The sequence below is a fragment of the Heptranchias perlo genome, chromosome 4 (genome assembly GCF_035084215.1).
Source record: "Heptranchias perlo isolate sHepPer1 chromosome 4, sHepPer1.hap1, whole genome shotgun sequence".
NCBI lineage: Eukaryota > Metazoa > Chordata > Chondrichthyes > Hexanchiformes > Hexanchidae > Heptranchias > Heptranchias perlo.
This window is the reverse complement of record NC_090328.1, coordinates 97,871,930-97,895,345: the sequence shown is the minus strand read 5'-3', so window position 1 is coordinate 97,895,345 and position 23,416 is coordinate 97,871,930. Positions and strand designations below refer to the sequence as shown.

At 45.8% G+C, this 23,416-nt stretch overlaps 1 protein-coding gene across 2 annotated transcripts in view; it reads left to right on the top strand.

Moving 5' to 3' along the window:
- The window catches only part of slc20a2 (solute carrier family 20 member 2), a 141,703-nt gene that overhangs the window by 54,105 nt on the left and 64,182 nt on the right, over positions 1-23,416 (top strand). The window contains exon 1 of one of the 2 annotated variants that reach the window (XM_067983368.1): positions 16,516-16,683. The exons of the other annotated variant lie outside the window; for it this stretch is intronic. The gene's annotated coding sequence lies outside the window, so the exon portion shown is untranslated. Of the gene's footprint in view, positions 1-16,515; positions 16,684-23,416 lie in introns of those variants that run through there. 2 annotated transcript variants of the gene reach the window in all.

Below are 23,416 nucleotides of genomic sequence, written 5' to 3'. Positions count from 1 at the left end.
CGTGGCTTTCAAAAGGGAACTGGATAAGTACTTGAAAGGAAAAAAACTTGCAGGGCTATGGGGATAGGGCAGGGGAGTGGATTGCTCTGGCATAGAGCTGGCACGGACTCCAAGAGCTGAATGGCCTCCTTCCGTGCTGTAACCTTTCTATGACTGAGGGCCCACTTTTTTTTGTATTTTTTTTTTTAAGGATCCCTTCATTGTAACCAAGTGTTTTGCATGCATCCACTCAAAAAATTGGTAGTTTTTTATTTTAAGTTCTGAGGCCATCAGGTTAACAATGTGCTAGTTTATATACTTCCCTTCCAGCGCACCCCCCCCCCCCCCCAATTCATACACTTTGCACATATGGAGAACGTACTTCCAGAAAAGACAAATCTATTTTGGAAGTGGCTATCTTCTCCCTTTCCCACCCACAAACTGGACCGAGCCTTTGGCTTAGCGGTAGCATTCCTGCCTCTTGAGAGGGTTCGAAACCACTCCAGACAGTCCCGGCAAGTGGCCGGTGCTCCAGCTCTGAATTCTGGGTTGACGTCCATTGAGTATGCGTGGTTTCCTCCCTCATAGAATGGGCTATGGGAGCCCATAAAACCCTCCTTCTGTATACCTAAATGAGCAGCAGCCAATCACAATGCATCTGTGCTATTAATGCTGCTCTAGAATTTCTCCAGCTACGACTCACTATAAGATGTTCATCCAGCTGTGGTGCACAGCTATTGATTTTGTAAATTGGGGAAAGTTTTTTTTTCCCAGCTTGCCATTTTGCCTTGTATGTACTTATTCCCTGTACCTTTTTGGAGAAATGACAGAACTTTGATTTGTTGGAGGACCATCCTGTATGAGTAGGTAGGAGTGGCCTCAGAATCCTCAACATTAATTCTGGACCCCATAAAGTCTTATGGCTTCAGGTCAAATCGCCTCCTCATCACAACCTACTGGTTTTTTCCCCCCCCCCCCCCCCCCTTTCATCTGATGAATCTGTACTCCTCCTCGATGTTGAATATCACTTGGATGAAGCTTTGAGGGAAGCCAGGGCACAGAATGCCCTCTGGGCAGAGGGCCTTTAATGTCCATCACGAAGAGTGGCTCGGCAGTATCAGCACTAAGCTGGCAGATTTCTGCAGTACGTGGCCGCTAGGCTGAACCTGCGTCGGGTGATGAGGGACTCCACATAAGCGACTTGACCTTGTCCTCAACCTATGTGCTGCAGGTATGTCTGTCCATCGTGGCATTAGTAGGAGTGACCACTACAGTTCTCATGAGGACAAACTCTCTTCCACTGCTCATTTTGTATCCAGTCAAGAATGGTGGTGGATAACCAGGCAACTAACAAAAGGGTAGGCTCCATGATCCCCATCCTGAACCTCATCTTTTACTCAAATGCTGGGCTCCACCATGGTTGAGTTTTGGCAGGTGCCTTTGGTTGTAAGTATTGAATAGATGATCCCACTCTTGATTCCTCCTAAAGTCACCACTGTCACATGTCAGTGTCCTGTTAACTCCACATCACATAAAAACATTTGTGGAATGGACTATGTTCCTGACAACACCCTGTCTGTAGTGACTTCAGCCCATCAACATGAAAGATTGCTAAGGTATGTCGTATCCACAAACAAACAGGATAAAATTAATAGGCTAATTACTGCCATATACGCCTACTCCCAATAATCAGTAAAATGATGGAAGGAGTCATTAAAGTCCTATCAAACAACACCTACTCACCAATAACCTGCTGACTACTCAGTTTGGTTCAGCCAGAACCTCTTGGCTCCAGACCTCATTACAGCCTTAATCCAGACATTGATGAAAGACTGGACAGGTGAGAGTAGCTGCCCTTGACATCAAGGTAGCATTTGATTGAGTATGGCAGCAAGGACCTCTAGCAAAACTGAGGTCAGTAAGGTCAAAGTGGAATCCTCCATACCTGCTGCAAAGGAAGATGGTTGTGGTTGTTGAAGGTCTGTCATTGAAGTTGAAGATGGTTGGACCAAGGATGCTTCCCAGAGGAGCTCTTGTAGTGATGACCTGAGACTGCTTCATTAGTGACCTTCCTACTGCCAGAAGGTTAAGATTGGGGATATTTGCTGCTGATTCCACAATAATCAACTCCATTCACAACTCCTGATGATGATGGAGCAGCCCATGGCAATGTACAGCAGGACCTGGACAACATCCTGACCTATGGCAGCTAATATTTATACCACCAAAATGCCAGGTAATGTCCATCTTGATCAAGAGAAAGTCCCAGCTATCTTTGACCTTCATTGGTACCACGGTTGACTAGCTTCTCACAATCAACATCTTGGGATGGGGGTGGTGTCAGTTGCCATTGATCAGAAGCTTAACTGGACCACCCATATCAACATGATGGCTACAGGAGCAGAGCAGAGGCTGGGTACTCTGACAAGTGGCTCATCGCCTGACCCCTCAAAGCCCATCCACCTATAAGGCTCAAGTCAGCAATGTGATGGAATATCCACCACCCATCTGCATGGTTGCAGCTGCAACAACACTCAAGAAGTTCGACACCATCCAGGACAGAGTAGTTCGCTTGATTGGTACCCTATCTGCTAGCCTAAACTTTCGCTCCCTCCATCACTGGCACACTGTGGCAGCAGGTATATACCATCTACAGGATGAACTGCAGCAACTCATCAAGCTTACTTTAACAGCACCTCCCTCCCCTGTAATGTCTTACCACCAATAAACACTAGCAGCAATATTATGGGAATACCATCACCATCACAGATTTTCCTACAAGTCTCATCAGCCTGAGTTAGACATACAGCGCCATTCCTTCATGATCGCTGGGTCAATAACCTGGAATTCCCTACTCAATGCCCACTTGGCAGCACCATTATCACAAGGACTACAGCGGTTAAAGGAGAAAGGGCCTACCACCACCAACATCACCTCCATGCAACTAGGAATAGGCAAGCTGGCCTTGCCCATGACTCCCATGGCCCAAGAGAAAATAATATTTCAAATGGCAAACATGAGCTTGTACTGTGCTAGTAAAAGGTGGCAGTTTAGAGATTTGTTTTTCAAAAAATGAAGCAAGAAATTGGTGTCCAGTTGCAGCACCAGTTATCATAGTAGGTACAGCATGGGAGGAGGCTATTCGGCCCATCATGCCCCTGTCAGCTGTTTGAAGGAGCTATCCAATCAGTCCCATACCCCTGCTCTTTCCGCAGAGCCCTGTAAATGTTTTCCTTTTCAGTATTTATCAAATTCCCTTTTGAAAGTTACCATTGAATCTGCTTCCACCACCCTTTCAGGCAGTGCATTCCAGATCATTACAACTTGCTGCGTTTTAAAAAAAAAAATGTTTCCTCGTGTCGCCTCTGGCTCTTTTGCCGATCACCTTAAATCTGTGTCCTCTGGTTACTGACCCTTCTGCCACTATAAACAGTTTCTCCTTATTTACTCTGTCAAAACCCCTTATACTATTAAACACCTATAACAGGAGAGAGTCTAACCACCTCCCCTTGACATTACCATCGCTGAATTCCCCCACCATCAACATCCTCGGTCACCATTGACCAGAAACTTCACTGGACCTGCCACGTAAATACTGTGGCTACAAGAGCAGATCAGAGGCTGGGTATTCTGCTGCGAGTGACTCACCTCCTGACTCCCTAAAGCCTTTCCACCATCTACAAGGCACAAGTCAGGAGTGTAACGAAATACTCTCCACTTGCCTGGATGAGTGCAGCTCCAACAACACTCAAGAAGCTCGACACCATCCAGGACAAAGCAGCCCGCTTGATTGGCACCCCATCCGCCACCCTGAACATTGACTCCCTTCACCACCGGTGCATCGTGGCTGTAGTGTGTACCACCTACAGGATGCACTGCAGCAACTCCCAAACCAGCGACCTACCACCTAGAAGGACAAGGACAGCAGGCACATGGGAACAGCACCACCTGCACGTTGCCCTCCAAGTCTCACACCATCCCGACTTGGAAATATATCGTCGTTCCTTCATAGTCGCTTGGTCAAAATCCTGGAACTCCCTACCTAACAGCACTGTGGGAGAACCTTCACCACACGGACTGCAGCGGTTCAAGGCGGCGGCTCACCACCACCTTTTCGAGGGCAATTAGGGATGGGCAATAAATGCTGGCCTTGCCACTGACACCCACATCCCATGAATGAATAATAAAAAAAAATTTTCCTTAACCGTCTGTTCTAAGGAGAACAACCCCAGCTTCTCCGGTCTCTCCACATAACTGAAGTCCCTCATCCCTGGCACCATTTCTAGTAAATCTCTTCTGCACCCCAAGGCCTTGACATCCTTCTAGTGCCCAGAATTGAACACAATATTCCAGCTGAGGCCTAACCGGCGTCCTATAAAGGTTCAGTATAACCTCCTTGGTTTTGTACTCTATGCCTCTATTAATAAAGCCCAGGGTTCCATATGCTTTTTTTAACACTCTTCTCAACTTGTCCTGCCACCTTCAAAGATTTCTTTGTGCACCCCCTGGTCTCTCTGTTCCTGCACCCCCTTTAAAATTGTACTATTTAATTTATATTGCCTCTCCTCATTCTTCCTGCCAAAATGCATCACTTCACACTTCTCTGCATTAAATTTGATCTGCCATGTGTCTGCCCATTTCACCAGTCTGTCTATATCCTCCTGAAGTCTGTTGCTATCCTCCACATTGTTTACTACATTTCTACGTTTTGTGTTATTTGTAAACTTTGAAATTATACCCTCTAGACATAAGAACATAAACAGGCCATAAGGCCCCTCAAGCCTGCTCCGCCATTCAATAAAAGATCATGGCTGATCTTTGGCCTCAACTCCACTTTCCAGCCCGATCCCCATATCCCTTGATTCCCTTAGAGTCCCAAAATTTATCTATCTCAGCCTTGAATATACTCAACGACTCAGCATCCACAGCCCTCTGGGGTGGAGATTTCCAAAGATTCACAACCCTCTGAGTGAAGAAATTCCTCCTCATCTCAGTCGTAAATGGCCAACCCCTTATTCTGAGACTCTGCCCCCTAGTTCTAGACTCTCCAGCCAGGGGAAACAACCTCTCAGCATCTATTCTGTCAAGCCCCCTCAGAATCTTATGTTTCAATTAGATCACCTCTCATTCTTCTAAAGTCCAGAGTGTATAGGCTCATTGTACTCCATCTCTCCTCAAAGGACATCCCTCTCATCCCAGGAATTAATCTACTGAACCTTTGTTGCACCACCTCTAAGGCAAGTATATCCTTCATTGGGTAAGGAGACCAAAACTGTACATGGTCCTCCAGGTGAGGTTTCACCAAAGCCCTGTACAATTGTAGTAGGACCTCCTTACTCTTGTATTCCAACCCCCTTGCAATAAAGGCCAACATGCCATTTGCCTTCCTAATCGCTTGCTGTACCTGTATGCTAACTTTTTTTGTTTCTTGTATGAGGACACCCAAATCTCTCTGAACACCAGCATATAATAGTTTCACAACATTTAAAAAGTATTCTGTTTTTCTGTTCTTCCTACCAAACTGAATAACCTCACATTTCCCCACATTATACTCCATCTGCCACCTTCTTGTCCATTCACTTAACATGTCTATATCCCTTTGAAGACTCTTTGTGTCCTCCTCCTAACTTTGCATGATCCGTAAACTTGGATGCATTACCCTCGGTCCCTTCATCTAAGTCGCTAATGTCTTTTGAAAATCCTTCACTGTACAGCATACAAATAACATGCCAGAAATAATTGTGAATCAAGAGGTGAAATGGAAGGAGGAACTTAAAACATTTACAATCACCAGGGAAAGGTTTCTGAAAAAAATATTAGAACTAAAAGCTGACAAGTCCCCAGGTCCTGACAGACTTCATCCTAGGGTCTTTTTTTTTTTAAATGTGGCTGCAGAGATAGTAGATGCATTGGTATTAATTTTCCAAAATTTCCTAGATTCTGGAAGGGTCCCATCAGATTGGAAAATAGCAAATGTAACTCCTATTCAAGAAAGGAGGGAGACAGAAAGCAGGAAACTACAGGCCAGTTAGCTTAACATCTGTCAGGGACAATGCTAGAATCTATTATTAAAGAGGTTATAGCAGGGCACTTAGAAAATATCAATGCAATCAGGCAGAGTTAACACTGCTTTGTGAAAGGGAAATTGTGTTTGACTAATTTATTAGAGTTCTTCGAGGAAGTAACAAGCAAAGTGGATAAAGGGAATCCTGCGGATGTGGCGTACTTGGATTTCCAGAAGGCATTTGACAAGGTGCCACATCAAAGGCTACTACACAAAATAAGAGCTCATGGTGTAGGGGGTAACATATTAGCATAGATAAAGGATTGGTTAGCTAACAGGAAACAGAGAGTAGGCATAAATGGGTCATTTTCAGGTTGGCAAGATGTAACGAATAGAGTGCCACAGGGATCAGTGCTGGGGCCTCAACTATTTACAATCTATACCAATGACTTGATGAAGGGACTGAATGTATGGTTGCTAAATTTGCTGATGACACAAAGCTGGTAGGAAAGTAAGTTGTGAAGAGGACATAAGAAGTCTGCAAAGGCATACAGTAGGTTAAGTGAGTGGGCAAAATTTGGCAGATGGAATATAATGTGGGAAAATGTGAACTTGTCCACTTGGCAGGAGGAATAGAAAAGCTGTATATTATTTAAATGGAGAGAGATTGCAGAACTCTGAGGTACAGAGGGATCTGGGTGTCCTAGTACATGAATCACAATATGTTAGTATGCAGGTACAGCAAGTGATTAGGAAGGCAAATGGAATGTTGTTATTGCAAGGGGAATGGAATATAAAAGTAGAGATGTCTACCTCTCTCTCCTTTTTAAGACTCTTCTTAAAACCTACCTCTTTGACCAAGCTTTTGGTCACCTGTCCCTAATATCTCCTTATGTGGCTCAGTGTCATATTTTGTTTGCTCCAATGAAGCGCCTTGGGATATTTTTCTACATTGAAGACGCTATATAAATGCAAGTTGTTGGTCCATCCTGCCTGTCCCACACAATCGTGATACCTTGTGTATCACAATATATTCACTCCCCACCCAAAGCCATGTGATCTCCTGCGAGAGGCGAAAAACCAGACAAAAGCCCCAGCCAATTTGGGGGAAGAAATCTGGGAAATTCATCTCCGACCCCTTTGGCGATCGAAACTAGTCCAGGAGATCACTCTGGCCCTGAAATCTATGCATTACATTACTCACCTTTTGTAAGAGGTGATCTCCGCCCCAGCCAGAAACAGGTCCAGCTCTCGCATGAAGGAATTTAGCAAATCGGCCACTAGGTTAATTCCCAGCTTAAAGCATCTTAATTATCAAAATAGGCTAAAAGAGCTGGGACTCTACACTTCAGAGAAACGTAGACTGAGCTTGAGCCGGCAGCCTGTTCGAGTTCCACTGTTCTTTGAGGAAAGAACCACCTCCTAACAACTAACCTGGATCTGATCTTATACAACTTAGGGAGGACCAGGGGTCACAATTTTAACATTTAATTGGAACAAACTGTCAACTGGAACACAATCTATTCCTTTCATCGTCGTATTAACCTCAATCAGATCCCCCAGGTCTACGTTTCTCTAAAGTGTAGAGTCCCAGCTTTTTCAGCCTATCTTGATAACTAAGATGCTTTAAGCTGGGAATGAACCTAATGGCCTTCCTCTGCACCCTTTCCAAAGCTTCAATATCACCCATCATGGGAGGAGACCAAAACTGGACACAGTATTCCAAATGAGGCCTGACCAAGGTCTGTTACAAGGACAAAATAGTATACCCTGTCTTATAGTCAATTATCCTATAAATGCACCCTATCTGCTCTAGGTATTAATTCATGGCATTGCTCATGAACCTTTAGAGACCCATGCACTAGAACAACCAGATCTTTCTTCCTCTACCTGATTTATTGCTTTTCCCTGAAGGGTGTATGTATGTTGAACATTTGTCCTGCCCACGTGCATAACACTGCACTTCTCCAAATTAAACCTCATTTGCCAGTCACAAGCCCAGCCCCCCAACATATCAAGATCCGCCTGAAGCATTTGAGCATCGTCTACAGTCCTGACACTCGCACTGATCTTGGTATCATCTGAAAATTTGCAGATCGTACCTTGAACACCTACACCTAGACCATTAATAAAAATAAAGAGCAACAGTCCCAACACCGATCTCTGTGGGACACCACTGGTGACCAGTCTCCAAACCGATCCAGACCCATCTATAACTACTTTCTGCCTACGTCCTTCCAGCCAGTTCTCAATCTAGCGCAATATATTACCACTAATACTGGAGACTTCAATCTTGTAGAGAAGCTTCTTGTGCTGAACCTTGTCAAGCTTTTTGGAAGTCTAAGTAGACAATGTCTACTGGGCTTCCCTCAGCCACCAATCTCAAATTTGTTAGACATGACCTTGTTTTGAAGCCATGTTGGCTGTCCCCAGTACGTCCCTCTCTATCCAAGTAATCATATATTACATCCCTAATGATTCCGTCAAGCATCTTTCCTATTACTGATTGTGGCCAGAGCCTCTGCAATTTCCACCCTTGCTTCCTTCAGTAACCTAGGATGCATCCCATCTGGATCAGGTGATTTTTCTACTTTGAGTACTGCCAATCTTTTAAGTGCCTCCTCATTTTCTATTTTTATCCTATCCAATATTGCTACTACCTCCTCGTTTACTGCTATGGTATGTATGGCGATGGAGGGCGAAAATCATTATTCAAAGTAAATCTATGCAAAATATAGTAAGAAAGATGGGAGAGGCTATGCAAACCACAACACACAGAGAAAGTACTACAGAACTGGGCCAGGGCCGGGCAGGATGTAGAACGCGGGGGGGGGGGGGGGGGGGGTGAGGGTGTAGAACGCCAATGTTGGCGGGGAGCCGGGGCACAGTGTAGGGCACTGGGTGGACTTGCCTGGTAGAAACTGCACTGCATGAAAAGAATGGTCAATTTGGAAGGGAGGCTTTTGGAATGCCTGGATGTTGGGCCGCACGGCCCACCTGCTATGTATTGTGTCAATTCTCCATCTTGCGTAACATGCTGCAACCGCGCTGGTCAAGCATGTCTCATCTGTTTTCCACCCCCCCCCCCACCCTTTCACTGGGCAAGGACAACCCAGTCGTGGTCAAGAGGTACTGCAACACAAACTGGCAGCACCATCAGTACAGAGTCGTGCGAGAACATTTGAGGGTTCAGGTCTTGCGTTCACCATGGATTGACAGTGAGGTGACTTATCAGCAGATTCAAATATCTTACCTGCCAGGGTTGCCCCTTGGAGTGCAGGAAACTTTTTTTTGATTCTGATAGTTCAACTGCAAAACATGACCCCAAGCCACCCAAGTTCCAGCCTCCAACCCCAGCGGCTGTGACTGAGGAAAGGCAACTGTGGCTCAGATAATCACTGTGTACCGTACTCTGCCAACCCACTGGTCTACTTTTGCAGTTAAATCATATGATTCAGTATTGGGCTTTCTTTGACACCAGGCTGGCACACCCTGTATTTAAATTGTTGGCTTTCATTCTCTTAGCTCCAGGTATAATTTTTTTAACTTTTACGTACTTCCTATGTCCTTTTCTTCACCCACATTCCCCTCTCCAAACCCTGGCTGTCTGCTGTACTTGTTAAACGTCAATATTATGAGTTCATTGCACATGGAGAGTAATGGGCTCACATTCCAGGGACTTGATCACATAATCTAGGCTGACACTTCAATGCAGTACTGAGGGAGTGCAGTACTGTCAGAGGTGCCGTCTTTCGGATGAGACGTTAATTTCTTCATTAGTTTCTTCGCTCAGAAGGGTGTGAATCTTTGGAATTCTCTACCCCCGAGGGCTGTGGATGCTGTGTCATTGAGTATATTCAAGGCTGAGATAGATAGATTTTTGGACTGTAGGGGAATCAAGGAATATGGGGATCAGGCAGGAAAGTGGAGTTGAGGTCGAAGATCAGCGATGATCAGTTTGAATGGCGGAGCAGGCTCGAGGGGCCGTATGGCCTACTCCTGTTCCTATTACATTCTTAAACCGAGGCTCCGTCTGCCTTCTCGGGTGGATGTAAAAGATCCTGTGGTACTATTCAAAGAAGAGCTGGTGTCCTGGCCAACATTTATCCTTCAACCAACATCACTAAAACAGATTATCTGGTCATTTATCTCATTGCTGTTTGTGGGATTGATACACTTGTTTTATGTTAGCCAATTTTCTTTAAGTCTCTAGCTCTCCTTGTTCTTTTTTCTTCTTCCTTTATTTCTTCCCACTCCCTAGGGAATCAGTTTTGACCAGATTCTCTACATAGTCACACCAAATCTACATTTGAATCTTTTTGAGAATTTCCCCTTGTGAATGTCCCAATTGTTTTGTCTGCTTGCATAGATCACTGGGCAGGATGAGCTGATGCCCTTTTGCAGTGGTCATGGGTGAAGTAACTTAAGCAGGTAGTTAGTTGTATGCTGCTGCATAGCCCTGACAAGGCGCAGCAGATGCTGTGAAGGTGACTCATGCAGGAGTGACACACCATCCTGACTTAGACATACATCATCATTCCTTCCTCGCCGCTGGTTCAATATCCTTCAATTCTCAAAAATGTGATTTTTGCCCACCAGTGCTATCTAAGATGGATTGACATGCAGAATGCATCAGCCAAATACTTTAAAAATCCATACACCATAATAAATTGTGTTCATTTTAAATATACCTTGTGGTTCTGTGGGGAAACAAAGTTTCAATTGTTCAGAACTAACAATAAGGTGACATTTTTTGTAACAGTAGTGCAGCTAAAATGATCATCTGGTTGTGATTTGATTTAAAAACATAGCTAAAGTCCAGGTACGAGACTGCACCTGCAGCTGGCTAATGCTGAAGTTTATGGAGTTGGATGTCCGGTGCTGCAAAGTATCAGTTGCCTTCATAGAGTGATGCACAGCCTGCCTCCTGAGATGGCCCCTGTATATTAAAAGTTGGTTAGTGGTGACTTTCACTTCCATTGGTTTCTTGGCCTGCACAGCCTCCCTGCTGAGCCTGAATCAAGTCCTGCACTGCTGCTCAATTTGTGCCCGCATGGCTTACTCGAGCAGTAGACTACCTGTGATCGACCCTGCTGACGGTTGTATGTCCTTCACTTCTGTGCTCCCGTCTCCTTGTCCTGCCTGGCAGTGGCTTCATTGCCCAATCATTGGGTCGAGTCCTCTATAGTAGGTACGTCTGTCACTATTGCAGTGGTTGTTTGGAAGCTTGGCCTGTGTTAAACTTCCTAACTCCAGATCTGATCTGGATTTAAATGCTCATGTTTGGATTATCTTGCACAGCTACATTCAGCTTCTTTAAAGTTATGTTTCCCTTTTCATGAGTGTGATGTTTTTTGTACCTAACAGACTTTGTTCCTAATAAATAGAAAGGTTGTCTCTGGCATGCAACCAGCCTTGTTGAGGTTCTGTGGATTGGATCGAAGAAAGAAAGTAATGCACTCTCGCCTCTGAGTCAGAAGGTTGTGGGTTCACGACCCACTCCAGAAACTTGAGCACACAATCTAGGCTGACCCTCCAGTGCAGTGCTGAGGGAGTGCTGCACTGTCAGGAGGTGCCATCTTTCAGATGAGACGTTAAACCAAGGCCCTGTTTGCCCTCTTGGGAGGATGTAAAAGATTCCATGGCACTATTCGATGTTCTCCCTGGTGCCCTTGCCAATATTTATCCCTCAACCAACTAAAACAAATTATCTGGTCATTATCTCATTGCTGTTTGTGGGACCTTACTGTGTGCAAATTGGCTGCTGCGTTTCCTGCATTACAACAGTGACTACACTTCAAAAGTACTTCATTGACTATGAAGCGCTTTGGGATGTACTGAGGTGAAAGGCACTACGTAAATGCAAGTCCTTTCCTTTCAAAGGCCTCGCACATTTTTATGGATACAGCTATCTCCAAGCATTTACGAATCTCTATCCACCAGACAAATCCTGCCATCTGAAATCTTTTACAATACATCAATATGAAATCCCCGAACTGCATGAAGGAATATTTTAAAATACAGTTACACCACACCACTCCAACTGTCCCAGAAGCCGCTTTGCTTACAAAGGGGCAATGGTGTTGAGTAGATTTGAAAGTTTGACGCCCGGGAGGATGGCCTGTCTTTTTTTGGATGCGTAGGGTTATACTGTATATTTTTGGCCTGTTCTTATTACCCATTGGAATCAGCTGTGCTGCTCAAAATCCTTTTTAAAATTTAATTAACCCCTGATGAGCAAGTGCTGTCTGGGCTTTCACTTTTTAAAAAAAAAGTGAGGATTATTGCACAAAGTCACAATTTGTCAGGCCTATCCTGAGTAATTCTGCACGAGTCTTTCAGGAATGACCATTTAGTGAGTAAAATCTGTTTCTCTGCCCCCACCCCTCCCATTTTCATTTAAAAAAAATATTATACAACACCTTTTTCATATCTTGAGAACTTTACAGCCAATGAAGTACTTTTGAAGTGCAGTCACTGTTGTGTAGAGAATGCAGCAGCCAATTTGCACACAGCAATGAGATAAATACCCAGTTAATCTGTTTTTGGCGACAATGGTTGAGGGAGGAATGAACTCCCCTGCACGTCATTGAATATGCCCAGGGATCTTTTACACCCACCTGAACAAGCATGGGGACCTCGAATTAACATTTCATCCAAAAGACGGTACCTCCGACAGGGTAGCACTGAAGTGTCACCTTAGATTATGTGCTCAAGTCCTGGAGTCAGACTTGAATCTTCTAACTCAGACAAGAAAGAAAGAACTTGCATTTATACAATGCCTTTCACAACCGCAGGATATCCCAAAGTGCTATACAGCCAACTGGAGTACTACCAACTGAGCCAAGCTGACACCTTGATTTTTGTGAACGTATTTTTGGATCAGGTTAATACTCTGTGCAGTGCCAAATGCGCCAAGTAATATTCTTCTGCCATTGCTTGCACATCTACTTCACTAGAATGATCAAACCGAGGATACTACAGTTCTTCTTGTGTCTTTTCTGTATGTTTTTGGGGATTTTCATAGGGTCCTGTGGGGGGTTTAAAATGAAACTCTGTTTTGGTCCATTATCTTAACTGTACAGTGCCCAATTTATTGGGGGTAGAGAGGAGAAATATTGGGAGTTTTGATCCAGTGGAGTAGTTGAATTGTTTTGTTTTTTTCCTCTTGAATCATCTGCAGAAATTTGGCTACTCTGTCTTTTGCCAGTCTAATTAAACTTTTTTGAGTTTTGAAGTCCAGTTCACATTATTATTATGAATAACATTAAATGAACAAGTGGCTATTAGAGACTAGCTGATCTAAGTACCGTACTCTTAGTTTCCCATCAGTAAATCAGCTCCTCCCAATGACACATGCATGTCCCTAACACATCCCTTTATATAATATAAAAACAGAAAATGCTGGAAATACTCAGCAAGTCAGGCTGCATCTGTGGAGAAAGAAACAGAGTTAACATTTCAGGTTGATGACTTTTGCTTCTAACGTCCCTTTATAAAACTGGTTTCTATAATCCACCTAGAGAGGTCCCACTGCACTACGGAGAGTCTATATGTGCCAAACGGTTGTATAATTGCCTTTACAATAACTGAGTAACACAGGAAGTGTAATTGGGAATTAAACCAACTGGAAAGGTGACAGATATCCAGAGACTGCACCGCAGATATTGCGGTTTCTGATATAGAGCACAAAAATCAAAACCGCTTTGTTTTCTAAATGCTTGCATGACTTTTTTTTCTTTTTTTCTCTCTTCTCTCGCTCCTTTATTTCTCTTTCGCTCCTTTATTTCTTTCTCTTTCTTGCACCTTTATTTTCTTTCTTGTGCCTCTTCTGCCTCCATCCAACAGGATTCATTCTAAATCATGGTGGGAAGTGTTTGAATTTTGACATTATGGGAAATGTTATTTTGCTTTTCTGTAACTCCAAAGAAGGTGACCCCTGCCCTCTTGGAGAAAATCATATAATTCTAGCACAGGAGGAGGCCATTCGGCCCATCGTGCTTGTGCCAGCTCTTTGAAAGAGCTATCCAATTAGTACCACTCCCCGGCTCTTTCCCCACAACCCTGCAAATTTTTCCTTTTCAACTACACATCCAATTCCCTTTTGAAAGTCATTACTGAATCTGCTTCCACCACCCTATCCAGCAGTGTCTTCCATATCATCATAACTCACATTAAAAAAATTCTCCTCGTCTTCTCCTCATTCCAGGGATGAGGGACTTCAGTTTTGTGGATAGACTGGAGAAACTGGGATTGTTCTCCTTGGAACAGAGAATATTGAGAGGAGATTTGATAGAGGTATTTAAAATCATGACGGTTCTAGACAGAATAGATAGAGAAAAACTGTTCCCATTGGCGGAAGGGTCAAAAACTAGAGAACATAGATTTAAGGTGATTGGCAAAAGAACCAAAAGTGACATGAGGAAAAACTTTTTCACACAGCGAGTGGTTAGGATCTGGAATGCACTGCCTGAAGGGGTGGTGGAGGCAGATTCAATCATGGGTTTCAAAAGGGAACTGGGTAAGTACTTGAAAGGAAAACATTTGCAGGGCTACGGGGGTAGGGCAGGGGAGTGGGACTAGCTGGATTGCTCTTGCATAGAGCCGGCACGGACTCGACAGGCCGAATTATTATATATAATTTAAAATTTTATATATAATTCAACATTTTGTGTGTATCACATCACACATTAAATGTTTCACTTTTCTGTTGGGTAAATAGGGATCTGAACCATACTAATTTGCTGAAATATAGGTGAGGAAAGATCCTACTGAAAAGCAACTAATTCAAAATGGTCTGCTCACTTGTGTGTTCTTGGGCCATCAGGTGCTAAAGCTCACAAAGCTTGAGCTATTAGACCTGGTTACAGGGCAAATTCCTACAGTTGACTAAAAATCTAATGTGGCGGGGAAAAGCCACAACACCGGAGAGCAAATAATTCTATAAGGGCTTTTCAAGTAGTGAATGTGTAACAGCTGCTGTACGTCATTGCACAACCATTTAGACAAGTTAGTTGTGTCTTTTCAACTGCTGAAGTTAACAGAATTAATGGGCCAGAATTTATGTCAAAATAACAGTGAGGCTAACAGCGCTCACTGTTACCTATGCCCAAATCACACAGCAACTTCAGGCAAAGGCAGATGTGTGGTTAAACACGAAAATCCGGAAGCTGCTGTCCGAGATGCGCTGTTCCACTGTTAGCTTCCCAAAAACGGCATCTCACTGATTCCATTCAAATGCATTGATCGGAATGAAGTTCCTGTACGTGCATGGTAGATATGAACTAATCTTGCCACAGAAAGTTAGGGCTGGCCCATTTCAGTCGAAGTATCCTATTTAACGGCGTGATAAGTGTTAATTACAGGGACAACGTCTCTGGCACTGAAAATTAACTTTTAGAAGTGTGGAGTCTCATTCCTTCAGCTTTTAATAGTTGGAGATTTTTTTAAAAATTAAACTAATTTTTAAAAACTTTTTGTCTTTTTTCTCTCTCTCTTATTCCAACCTTTCTTTCCCTCTCTTTATTTTGCTTTCTGTAACTGATTTGACATTGAATTCACTATTCTAACTTACACTTCCTGGTTCAGACTGTTCTGTTCATTAACAATTCTTCAATCTGATTGGTTGAGGAGATATACAGTTGTTTGCCCTGTTCACAAAGGTGCCAGGTGCCCTGTAGAGGGCACCACACTGTTTCGATCTCCCACTTACAGCAACTTGTGTGCAAATGTTCCTGGAAATTAAACTGGCAAGGGCAAGGCTCGTTCACTGGCTACAGTAAATTCCGGCCCAGTGTTCCCAAAGCTTCTTTGCCATCTCTCTCCTGGTCCCCTTTTACACCCCTGAAGGGTATCACATGGAGAGGAGGAGTTGAGGGGGATGAACTACAGTTGTTTACAGGAATAAACTATCGTAATGTAATTGCAATCACTCATGAATCACTCTTCTCTCTGTCCTCTCTCTCTCACTGCCCTCTCCCCCTCCCTCTGCCCTCTCTATGTATCCTCTCTCTCTCAAACTTTTTTTTTCTCGTGTGTAGAAATAGGATCTACCCGCCCAATATCAGTATCTGAAGTGGAGTGGATCAGCAGCATGCCGATAGCAGCGGGCTGAACACCACGATTTGTTTCCTCGGAGTTGTTTTTTTTTTGAGTGTACTAAATGCACACATTACGTTACCTGTTTATAATGGCAGTGCTTGGTTACTCCTAGAAATGCAGTTTTAATTTGGGTAATTGGTTGCTTGGAATGGGGGGAATCCTTCGCCCCTAGGTTTGCATTTGATCGGATTTAAAGTTTCTAATCCAAGCGCTTGATGTACAACAGAGATGACTCACTTGCTCCTGTGTATAATCCGTAGCCTGGACAACCGCCCAGCATTCCGGCTCGGCGAGTGGCATCTACATGTGCAACACATGCCTGTTGGGTCAGTGCCAAGGACCTCCCACGGATCTCTCTCCTCCCGTTTTGCTGTCATGTGCCGTGGCGCCGGGTGACCGTCCCGGCGTTTGGATTATAAAGAAGGTGCTCTCAGCATCCCCCAGCAGTCGTGCTGTGAGATTTAAGAAGGGGTTAGCCGGGACAGCAGAGCAAGCGAGAAGGGGTTGGGCACGTTAAAACCCTGGGTCGGTATATTTCGTTCTCGCACAACTTGCTGAGCTCGACCCTGCAAACTGCATTGGTCTTTAAAGTGAGAAAGGTAAGACAGCTACACCAGACTATTTTTAGTTTCTTTGCTGGAGGTTTCATTACTTCTACCCAATGCACACATTTTTAAAAAAAACGATATACATTGGCTTAGTTGAATTTTTCTATTTGAAGATTGTAATTAAATTTTTGAAGTGCTGGCCTTAAGTTTCCTCTCCCACGTTTAGTTGAGCGTTTTCTTTTTTGTGAAGCTACCGATATTTTTTAATCGATTACAGCTAGGTCTGTCTGCAAATTCAGTGCTAATTGCAGACAAAAACAGGGTTAATTAAATCTGATCACATTATTTGCCCATTTTGAACTATGCTTGTGGGTGGATTTGTTGCCTGACGCTCAAAACAAAACCAGCAGCTTCGTTTTACTGCCTTGGGGATTTAAACAATTTTACAACACCAAGTTATAGTCCAGCAATTTTATTTTAAATTCACAAGCTTTCGGAGGCTTCCTCCTTCGTCAGGTGAACGATGTGAAAATGTACCTGACGAAGGAGGAAGCCTCCGAAAGCTTGTGAATTTAAAATAAAATTGCTGGACTATAACTTGGTGTTGTAAAATTGTTTACAATTGTCAACCCCAGTCCATCACCGGCATCTCCACATTGGGGATTTAAAACAAAAGTGCAGAATTGCAGCACTTTTTGAGCAGTGGGAGACACGTGTGGGAATTCACTGCTCACGCCCTGCCCCAGTTGTGGGGACTGGGTAGGGATGCGTTAACCCGAGGTGGAGGGACACCCCGAGGGGTTGGGGGATATGTTCATGTGCAGTAACTCAGTGGCTGGCTAGGCTCTACTATTTACAGCTTCCTGTACTTTGGGAGTAAACTCTGCAGGTGTAAACTGTAATGGTTTACAACCCATATGCACCTTTAGCCGGGTTTGGTGCAGGGGAGTCATTTCTGTTACATCTCAAACGCATAGATGTGACGATTTAAATTGATGGGGTGTAAAGGAATATGAGAGGAAATCCACCAGTCTTTCAACAATCTCCAGCTTGTTTATCTCCAAAACTAGATTTTGGATAAAACTGAAAATAACTGGCACTCGCCTTTTGGCTGAGATTAGGTCTAGTATCTGTTCTTATCAGTTTAATATCTGATTTAAGAATTCTTGAGGCTCCTGGGCACAACGAACATTCTGGGCCTTTCCGTGCAACCCCCTTCCAATCCATTAACACACAAACCTGTAGTAAAATTCATGAAGAAATGTGACTGTAGAATTTTTACCCACTGCATTAACGTTAAGGCGAATCGTACCACAACATGCTACGCTCAAATTAAACCAATCCAGTGGTTGTATAGTTTTCCTGTGTTGTGAGTTTGACCGGGAGCCCCTGCGTCAATCTACTCGTGGCGTTGGGTGCTGAGTAAATGATCAGAGTTGGTCAGTAATAGAATTTGAGTTTGAAAGGTACTTGTGCTGTGGAATTAATACTCTTACGTTTATTGGTATTGAGCCTGTACTATCCCTGCAAAAAGGACAACAAATACCTGGAAGATGCAAGTGCCATTTTTTGTGTGTATCATCTTTCAATGCCATTTACTAGAATCTGGAGCAAACCTATTACATCTGACTTTGCTTTGATTTCCACTTATTTGCATGGTATAATTGTATTAATGGCTGAAAGCACCAGGTACTGCTGTATGTTTTGTTTAACATCCAGCGATTGCGTGCAAACCATCATTGTGTTATTAAATGTTTTTTGCTGTGGCTCAGCGGTTGCACTCTCTCCTCGGAGTCAAAAGGTCATGGCTTCAAGTCCCACTGTAGAGACTTGAGCACATAATCTGGGTTGACATTTCAGTGCAGTACTGAGTGAGTGCTGCATTGTCAGAGGTGCCGTGTTTTCGGATGAGATGTTAAATTGGGGCCCCGTCTGCCTCCTCGGGTGGATGTAAAAGATCCCATGGCACTATTTCGAACAGCAGTGGAGTTCTCCCCAGTTTCCTAGCCAATAGTTATCCCCTTCAACCAATCATTAAAAAAACACATTATCTGATCATTATCTCAATGCTGTTTGTGGGACCTTGCTGTTCACAAATTGGCTGCCGTGTTTCCCTACATTACAATAGTGACTGCAGTTAAAAAGTACTCCATCGACTATAAAATGGCATGGGACATCCTGAGGTTGTGAAAGGCGCTATATAAATGCAAGTTCGTTCTAGTTCTTTCTTTTGTCAGCTGGCTTGTGTCAGCACGTGTCAAAACGCTCTTGTGTAATGAGATGACTGACTGTTGTGCAGTGTACTCCAGAGGCCGCCCCTCTCTCTTGGGACTCTTGAATAGAGCCAGGCGACCCATGTAAACCGATATAGTGCTAGGAAATCAATTTTCCTTGTCTGTCCTGTCATTCCTGTGTGGGAGGTGATGGCAAATGATATTCACAGCATCCCAGTGCATAGTAAGTTTGTCCTTTTGGTTCTCTTTGTGACAAGTGCTCCTATTTTCTCTCTGTGTCTGCATTTGTTTCAATCTCGAGTGTGAGTGTGTGTGTGTGTGTCACTGTCTGTCTCTTTCTCTCTGTCTCGGGGTGTGTGTGTCTTTCTTTCTCTCTCTCTCTCTCTGTCTCGATGTGTCTCTTTCTCTCTCTCTCGGTCTCGGTCTCGGTCTTTCTTCCTGTGCCTCGGCCGGTCTCTCTCTCTCAGTGTGCTTTTCTCTCGATGAGGCGCTCTCTCTCTCTCTATCCCACTGTCTCTCGGTGGGTCTCTCTAGCTCTCTCGGTCTCGGGGTCTCCCAATCTCCGCCTCGGGCTCTCTCTCTCTGTCTCGGGGTCGCTCTAGCTTTCTCGGTCTCGGGGTCTCTGTCTCGGTCTCTCTCTCCCTCTCTGTCTCGGTGTGTGTCTCTCTCTCCCACCCTGTCTCTGTCTCTCTCCCTCTCTGTGTCTCTCTCTCCTTCTGTCTCTCTCTCTCTCCACCTCTCTGTCACTTTCTCTCTCTCTCCCTCTATGTCTCGGTCTTTGTCCATGTCACTGTCTCTCTATCTCTCCCTCTATGTCTCGGTCTCTCACTCTCTCTCCCTCTATGTCTCGGTCTCTCTCTGTATCTCGGTCTCTCTCCCTCTCTGTCGCGGTGTGTGTGTCTCTCTCCCGCTCTGTCTCTGTCTCTCTCTCGCTCTGTTTCGTTGCCTCTCTTGCTGTCTCGCTGTCTCTCTCTCGCTGTCTCAGTGTCTCGGTCCCTCTCTCTCTCCCTCCCTGTCTCGGACTCTCTCACCCTCTCCATCTTGATCTTGGTCTCTTCCTCTCTCGGCCTCGGTCCCTGCCTTGGTCTCTCTCTCCGTCTCCGTCTCGATCTCTCTCTCTCTCTCTCTCTCCGTCTCGATCTCGATCTCGATCTCTCTCCCTCTCTCCGTCTCGATCTCTCTCTCTCTCTGTGACGGTCTCTCTCTCTCTCTCCGTCACGGTCTCTCTCTCTCCGTCACGGTCTCTCTCTCTCCGTCACGGTCTCTCTCTCCGTCATGGTCTCTCTTTCTCTCCGTCTCGGTCTCTCTCCCTCCGTCTCGGTCCCTTTCTCTCTCTCTCCGTCTCGGTCACTTTCTCTCTCTCTCTCCGTGTCAGTCTCTCTTTCTCTGTCTCAGTGATGGTCTCTCTCTCTCTCCGTCTCGATCTCTTTCTCTCTCTCTCCGTCTCGGTCTGTCTTTCTCTGTCTCGGTGACGGTGTCTGTCTCTCTCTCTCTCTCTCTGTCTCGGTCTGTTTCTCTCTCTGTCACGGCCTCTCTCTCTCTCTCTCTGTCACGGTCTCTCTCTGTCACGGTCTCTCTCTGTCACGGTCTCTCTCTGTCACGGTCTCTCTCTGTCACGGTCTCTCTCTGTCACGGTCTCTCTCTCCGTCACGGTCTCTCTCTCTCTCTCCGTCACGGTCTCTCTCTCTCTCTCCATCTCGGTCTCTTTCTCTCTCTCCATCTCGGTCTTGGTCTCTTTCTCTCTCTCCATCTCGGTCTTGGTCTCTTTCTCTCTCTCCATCTCGGTCTTGGTCTCTCCCTCTCCCTCTCCGTCTCAGTCACTCGGCCTCTTTCTTTATCTCCGTCTCGGTCTCTTTCTTTCTCTCCGTCTCGGTCTCTTTCTCTCTCTCCGTCTCGGTCTCTCTCTCTCTCTCCGTCTCGGTCTCTCTCTCTCCGTCTCGGTCTCTCTCTCTGTCCGTCTCGGTCTCTCTCTCTGTCCGTCTCGGTCTCTCTCTCTGTCCGTCTCGGTCTCTCTCTCTGTCCGTCTCGGTCTCTCTCTCTGTCCGTCTCGGTCTCTCTCTCTCTCCGTCTCGGTCTCTCTCTCTCTCTCCGTCTCGGTCTCTCTCTCTCTCCGTCTCGGTCTCTCTCTCTCTCCGTCTCGGTCTCTCTCTTTCTCTCCATCTCGGACTCTCTCTCTCTTTCTCTCCGTCTCAGTCTCTCTCTCTCTCTCTCTCTCTCTCCATCTCGGTCTCTCTCTCTCTTTCTCTCCGTCTCAGTCTCTCTCTCTTTCTCTCCGTCTCGGTCTCTCTCTCTTTCTCTCCGTCTCGGTCTCTCTCTTTCTCTCCGTCTCGGTCTCTCTCTTTCTCTCCGTCTCGGTCTCTCTCTTTCTCTCCGTCTCGGTCTCTCTCTTTCTCTCCGTCTCGGTCTCTCTCTTTCTCTCCGTCTCGGTCTCTCTCTTTCTCTCCGTCTCGGTCTCTCTCTCTCACTCTTTCTCTCCGTCTCGGTCTCTCTCTCTCACTCTTTCTCTCCGTCTCGGTCTCTCTCTCTCACTCTTTCTCTCCGTCTCGGTCTCTCTCTCTCACTCTTTCTCTCCGTCTCGGTCTCTCTCTTTCTCTCGGTCTCAGTCTCTCTCCGTCTCGGCCTCTCTCTCTTTCTCTCCGTCTCGGTCTCTCTCTTTCTCTCCGTCTCGGTCTCTCTCTCTCTCTCCGTCTCGATCTCTTTCTCTCTCCGTCTCGGTCTGTCTTTCTCTGTCTCGGTGACGGTGTCTGTCTCTCTCTCTCTCTCTCTCTCTCTGTCTCGGTCTGTTTCTCTCTCTCTCTGTCACGGCCTCTCTCTCTCTCCGTCATGGTCTCTCTCTCTCTCTCCGTCTCAGTCTCTCTCTCTCTCTCCGTCTCGGTCTCTCTCTCTCTCTCCATCTCGGACTCTCTCTCTCTCTTTCTCTCCGTCTCAGTCTCTCTCTCTCTCTCTCCATCTCGGTCTCTCTCTCTCTTTCTCTCCGTCTCGGTCTCTCTCTCTCTTTCTCTCCGTCTCGGTCTCTCTCTTTCTCTCCGTCTCGGTCTCTCTCTTTCTCTCCGTCTCGGTCTCTCTCTTTCTCTCCGTCTCGGTCTCTCTCTTTCTCTCCGTCTCGGTCTCTCTCTCTCACTCTTTCTCTCCGTCACGGTCTCTCTCTCTCACTCTTTCTCTCCGTCTCGGTCTCTCTCTTTCTCTCGGTCTCAGTCTCTCTCTCTTTCTCTCCGTCTCGGCCTCTCTCTCTTTCTCTTTGTCTCGGTCTCTCTTTCTCTCCATCTCGGTCTCTCTCTTTCTCTCCGTCTCGGTCTCGCTCTCTCTCTCCGTCTCGATCTCTTTCTCTCTCTCTCCGTCTCGGTCTGTCTTTCTCTGTCTCGGTGACGGTGTCTGTCTCTCTCTCTCTCTCTCTGTCTCGGTCTGTTTCTCTCTCTCTCTGTCACGGCCTCTCTCTCCGTCACGGTCTCTCTCCGTCACGGTCTCTCTCTGTCACGGCCTCTCTCTCTCTCCGTCACGGTCTCTCTCTCTCTCTCCGTCACGGTCTCTCTCTCTCTCTCTCCGTCACGGTCTCTCTCTCTCTCCGTCACGGTCTCTCTTTCTCTCCGTCTTGGTCTCTTTCTCTCTCTCCATCTCGGTCTTGGTCTCTCCCTCTCTCTCTCCGTCTCAGTCACTCGGCCTCTTTCTTTCTCTCTGTCTCGGTCTCTTTCTTTCTCTCTGTCTCGGTCTTTTTCTCTCTCTCTGTCTCGGTCACTTTCTCTCTCTCTCTCCGTGTCAGTCTCTCTTTCTCTGTCTCGGTGATGGTCTCTCTCTCTCTCCGTCTCGATCTCTTTCTCTCTCTCTCCGTCTCGGTCTGTCTTTCTCTGTCTCGGTGACGGTGTCTGTCTCTCTCTCTCTCTCTCTCTCTCTCTCTGTCTCGGTCTGTTTCTCTCTCTCTCTGTCACGGCCTCTCTCTCTCTCTCTCTGTCACGGTCTCTCTCTGTCACGGTCTCTCTCCGTCACGGTCTCTCTCTCTCTCTCCGTCACGGTCTCTCTCTCTCTCTCCATCTCGGTCTTGGTCTCTTTCTCTCTCTCCATCTCGGTCTTGGTCTCTTTCTCTCTCTCCATCTCGGTCTTGGTCTCTCCCTCTCTCTCTCCGTCTCAGTCACTCGGCCTCTTTATTTATCTCCGTCTCGGTCTCTTTCTTTCTCTCCGTCTCGGTCTCTTTCTCTCTCTCCGTCTCGGTCTCTCTCTCTCTCTCCGTCTCGGTCTCTCTCTCTCCGTCTCGGTCTCTCTCTCTCTCTCCGTCTCGGTCTCTCTCTCTCCGTCTCGGTCTCTCTCTCTCTCTCCGTCTCGGTCTCTCTCTCTCTCCGTCTCGGTCTCTCTCTCTCTCCGTCTCGGTCTCTCTCTCTCTCCGTCTCGGTCTCTCTCTCTCCGTCTCGGTCTCTCTCTCTCCGTCTCGGTCTCTCTCTCTCTCCATCTCGGACTCTCTCTCTCTCTTTCTCTCCGTCTCAGTCTCTCTCTCTCTTTCTCTCCGTCTCAGTCTCTCTCTCTCTCCATCTCGGTCTCTTTCTCTCCGTCTCAGTCTCTCT